Genomic DNA, 6,133 nt, shown 5'->3' with positions numbered 1-6,133 from the left:
CATCATCTTGTATCGCCATTATTATTATGCTTCCATCATTATTTGTTTAAAAGAAACAGGAACAAGTATCCAACGAGCAGTGGACAGAAAAATAGAAGCAGGAAATAGTAGTTAACAAGTAACAAGACGATAGTTTTAGTTGTGGGTTCGATACTGAACATAAGACATGTTAGTATCTATGAGGGTTCGAGATATTGGGTTTGGAATTGAACCGATAGCAGCAACATCAAACAAGGCAAGATCTTCGATTCATCTTTATCATTATTACTCGTATCATCACCTCACCCGTTTATCATCTTCATGATTATCTTACACGAATATCATCATAATCATCATCGTCCCCCTCGTTATCTAATCTATCTATCATCGTCCAATACATCATTATCTGTGTTCTATAACACGCATAACTTGATCAACATACTTCTAAACCTCGTCACTGAAATGTCCCGTTCTTATTGATTAAAAACGTTCCATATTAATTGATTTCGTTGCGAGGTTTTGACCTCTATATGAGACGTTTTTCAAAGACTGCATTCATTTTAAAACAAACCATAACCTTTATTTCATCAATAAAGGTTTAAAAAGCTTTACGTAGATTATCAAATAATGATAATCTAAAATATCCTGTTTACACACGACCATTACATAATGGTTTACAATACAAATATGTTACAACAAAATAATTTTCTTGAATGCAGTTTTTACACAATATCATACAAGCATGGACTCCAAATCTCGTCCTTATTTAAGTATGCGACAGCGGAAGCTCTTAATAATCACCTGAGAATAAACATGCTTAAAACGTCAACAAAAATGTTGGTGAGTTATAGGTTTAACCTATATATATCAAATCATAATAATAGAGCACAAGATTTCATATTTCAATACACACCCCATACATAGAGATAAAAATCATTCATATGGTGAACACCTGGTAACCGACATTAACAAGATGCATATATAAGAATATCCCCATCATTCCGGGACACCCTTCGGATATGATATAAATTTCGAAGTACTAAAGCATCCGGTACTTTGGATGGGGTTTGTTAAGCCCAATAGATCTATCTTTAGGATTCGCGTCAATTAGGGTGTTTGTTCCCTAATTCTTAGATTACCAGACTTAATAAAAAGGGGCATATTCGATTTCGATAATTCAACCATAGAATGTAGTTTCACGTACTTGTGTCTATTTTGTAAATCATTTATAAAACCTGCATGTATTCTCATCCCAAAAATATTAGATTTTAAAAGTGGGACTATAACTCACTTTCACAGATTTTTTTACTTCGTCGGGAAGTAAGACTTGGCCACTGGTTGATTCATGAACCTATAACAATATATACATATATATCAAAGTATGTTCAAAATATATTTACAACACTTTTAATATATTTTGATGTTTTAAGTTTATTAAGTCAGCTGTCCTCGTTAGTAACCTACAACTAGTTGTCCACAGTTAGATGTACAGAAATAAATCGATAAATATTATCTTGAATCAATCCACGACCCAGTGTATACGTATCTCAGTATTGATCACAACTCAAACTATATATATTTTGGAATCAACCTCAACCCTGTATAGCTAACTCCAACATTCACATATAGAGTGTCTATGGTTGTTCCGAAATATATATAGATGTGTCGACATGATAGGTCGAAACATTGTATACGTGTCTATGGTATCTCCAGATTACATAATATACAATACAAGTTGATTAAGTTATGGTTGGAATAGATTTGTTACCAATTTTCACGTAGCTAAAATGAGAAAAATTATCCAATCTTGTTTTACCCATAACTTCTTCATTTTAAATCCGTTTTGAGTGAATCAAATTGCTATGGTTTCATATTGAACTCTATTTTATGAATCTAAACAGAAAAAGTATAGGTTTATAGTCGGAAAAATAAGTTACAAGTCGTTTTTGTAAAGGTAGTCATTTCAGTCGAAAGAACGACGTCTAGATGACCATTTTAGAAAACATACTTCCACTTTGAGTTTAACCATAATTTTTGGATATAGTTTCATGTTCATAATAAAAATCATTTTCTCAGAATAACAACTTTTAAATCAAAGTTTATCATAGTTTTTAATTAACTAACCCAAAACAGCCCGTGGTGTTACTACGACGGCGTAAATCCGGTTTTACGGTGTTTTTCGTGTCTCCAGGTTTTAAATCATTAAGTTAGCATATCATATAGATATAGAACATGTGTTTAGTTGATTTTAAAAGTCAATTTAGAAGGATTAACTTTTGTTTGCGAACAAGTTTAGAATTAACTAAACTATGTTCTAGTGATTACAAGTTTAAACCTTCGAATAAGATAGCTTTATATGTATGAATTAAATGATGTTATGAACATCATTACTACCTTAAGTTCCTTGGATAAACCTACTGGAAAAGTGAAAAATGGATCTAGCTTCAACGGATCCTTGGATGGCTCGAAGTTCTTGAAGCAGAATCATGACACGAAAACAAGTTCAAGTAAGATCATCACTTGAAATAAGATTGTTATAGTTATAGAAATTGAACCAAAGTTTGAATATGATTATTACCTTGTATTAGAATGATAACCTACTGTAAGAAACAAAGATTTCTTGAGGTTGGATGATCACCTTACAAGATTGGAAGTGAGCTAGCAAACTTGAAAGTATTCTTGATTTTATGAAACTAGAACTTTTAGAATTTATGAAGAACACTTAGAACTTGAAGATAGAACTTGAGAGAGATCAATTAGATGAATAAAATTGAAGAATGAAAGTGTTTGTAGGTGTTTTTGGTCGTTGGTGTATGGATTAGATATAAAGGATATGTAATTTTGTTTTCATGTAAATAAGTCATGAATGATTACTCATATTTTTGTAATTTTATGAGATATTTCATGCTAGTTGCCAAATGATGGTTCCCACATGTGTTAGGTGACTCACATGGGCTGCTAAGAGCTGATCATTGGAGTGTATATACCAATAGTACATACATCTAAAAGCTGTGTATTGTACGAGTACGAATACGGGTGCATACGAGTAGAATTGTTGATGAAACTGAACGAGGATGTAATTGTAAACATTTTTGTTAAGTAGAAGTATTTTGATAAGTGTATTGAAGTCTTTCAAAAGTGTATAAATACATATTAAAACACTACATGTATATACATTTTAACTGAGTCGTTAAGTCATCGTTAGTCATTACATGTAAGTGTTGTTTTGAAACCTTTAGGTTAACGATCTTGTTAAATGTTGTTAACCCAATGTTTATAATATCAAATGAGATTTTAAATTATTATATTATCATGATATTATCATGTATGAATATCTCTTAATATGATATATATACATTAAATGTCTTTACAACGATAATCGTTACATATATGTCTCGTTTAAAAATCATTAAGTTAGTAGTCTTGTTTTTACATATGTAGTTCATTGTTAATATACTTAATGATATGTTTACTTATCATAGTATCATGTTAACTATATATATATCCATATATATGTCATCATATAGTTTTTACAAGTTTTAACGTTCGTGAATCACCGGTCAACTTGGGTGGTCAATTGTCTATATGAAACATATTTCAATTAATCAAGTCTTAACAAGTTTGATTGCTTAACATGTTGGAAATATTTAATCATGTAAATATCAATCTCAATTAATATATATAAACATGGAAAAGTTCGGGTCACTACAGTACCTACCCGTTAAATAAATTTCGTCCCGAAATTTTAAACAGTTGAAGGTGTTGACGAATCTTCTAGAAATAGATGCGGGTATTTCTTCTTCATCTGATCTTCACGCTCCCAGGTGAACTCGGGTCCTCTACGAGCATTCCATCGAACCTTAACAATTGGTATCTTGTTTTGCTTAAGTCTTTTAACCTCACGATCCATTATTTCGACGGGTTCTTCGATGAATTGAAGTTTTTCGTTGATTTGGATTTCATCTAACGGAATAGTGAGATCTTCTTTAGCAAAACATTTCTTCAAATTAGAGACGTGGAAAGTGTTATGTACAGCCGTGAGTTGTTGAGGTAACTCAAGTCGGTAAGCTACTGGTCCGACACGATCAATAATCTAGAATGGTCCAATATACCTTGGATTTAATTTCCCTCGTTTACCAAATCGAACAACGCCTTTCCAAGGTGCAACTTTAAGCATGACCATCTCTCCAATTTCAAATTCTATATCTTTTCTTTTAATGTCAGCGTAGCTCTTTTGTCAACTTTGGGTGGTTTTCAACCGTTGTTGAATTTGGATGATCTTCTCGGTAGTTTCTTGTATAATCCCCGGACCCGTAATCTGTCTATCCCCCACTTCACTCCAACAAATCGGAGACCTGCACTTTCTACCATAAAGTGCTTCAAACGGCGCCATCTCAATGCTTGAATGGTAGCTGTTGTTGTAGGAAAATTCTGCTAACGGTAGATGTCGATCCCAACTGTTTCCGAAATCAATAACACATGCTCGTAGCATGTCTTCAAGCGTTTGTATCGTCCTTTCGCTCTGCCCATCAGTTTGTGGATGATAGGCAGTACTCATGTCTAGACGAGTTCCTAATGCTTGCTGTAATGTCTGCCAGAATCTTGAAATAAATCTGCCATCCCTATCAGAGATAATAGAGATTGGTATTCCATGTCTGGAGACGACTTCCTTCAAATACAGTCGTGCTAACTTCTCCATCTTGTCATCTTCTCTTATTGGCAGGAAGTGTGCTGATTTGGTGAGACGATCAACTATTACCCAAATAGTATCAAAACCACTTGCAGTCCTTGGCAATTTAGTGATGAAATCCATGGTAATGTTTTCCCATTTCCATTCAGGGATTTCGGGTTGTTGAAGTAGACTTGATGGTTTCTGATGCTCAGCTTTGACCTTAGAACACGTCAAACATTCTCCTACATATTTAGCAACATCAACTTTCATACCCGGCCACCAAAAATATTTCTTGAGATCCTTGTACATCTTCCCCGTTCCAGGATGTATTGAGTATCTAGTTTTATGAGCTTCTCTAAGTACCATTTCTCTCATATCTCCAAATTTTGGTACCCAAATCCTTTCAGCCCTATACCGGGTTCCGTCTTCCCGAATATTAAGATGCTTCTCCGATCCCTTGGGTATTTCATCCTTTAAATTTCCCTCTTTTAAAACTCCTTGTTGCGCCTCCTTTATTTGAGTAGTAAGGTTATTATGAATCATTATATTCATAGATTTTACTCGAATGGGTTCTCTGTCCTTCCTGCTCAAGGCATCGGCTACCACATTTGCCTTCCCCGGGTGGTAACGAATCTCAAAGTCGTAATCATTCAACAATTCAATCCACCTACGCTGCCTCATATTCAGTTGTTTCTGATTAAATATGTGTTGAAGACTTTTGTGGTCGGTATATATAATACTTTTGACCCCATATAAGTAGTGCCTCCAAGTCTTTAATGCAAAAACAACCGCGCCTAATTCCAAATCATGCGTCGTATAATTTTGTTCGTGAATCTTCAATTGTCTAGACGCATAAGCAATGACCTTCGTTCGTTGCATTAATACACGACCGAGACCTTGCTTTGATGCGTCACAATAAATCACAAAATCATCATTCCCTTCAGGCAATGACAATATAGGTGCCGTAGTTAGCTTTTTCTTCAATAACTGAAACGCTTTCTCTTGTTCATCATTCCATTCAAATTTCTTCCCTTTATGCGTTAATGCAGTCAAGGGTTTTGCTATTCTGGAAAAGTCTTGGATGAACCTTCTGTAGTAACTAGCTAGTCCTAAAAACTGGCGTATGTGTTTCGGAGTTTTCGGGGTTTCCCAATTTTCAACAGTTTCTATCTTTGCCGGATCCAATTTAATACCTTCTTTGTTCACTATGTGACCGAGGAATTGAACTTCTTCCAACCAAAATGCACACTTTGAAAACTTAGCGTACAATTCTTCCTTCCTCAATACTTCTAACACCTTTCTCAAATGTTCACCGTGTTCTTGGTCATTCTTTGAGTAAATAAGTATGTCATCAATGAAAACAATGACAAACTTGTCAAGGTATGGTCCACACACTCGGTTCATAAGGTCCATGAACACAGCTGGTGCATTAGTTAAACCAAACGGCATGACCATAAACTCGTAATGACCGTAACGTGTTCT

This window comes from Rutidosis leptorrhynchoides, chromosome 1 (assembly GCF_046630445.1).
Source record: "Rutidosis leptorrhynchoides isolate AG116_Rl617_1_P2 chromosome 1, CSIRO_AGI_Rlap_v1, whole genome shotgun sequence".
In the NCBI taxonomy this organism is placed as follows: Eukaryota; Viridiplantae; Streptophyta; class Magnoliopsida; order Asterales; family Asteraceae; genus Rutidosis; species Rutidosis leptorrhynchoides.
This window is presented reverse-complemented; position numbering follows the sequence as displayed.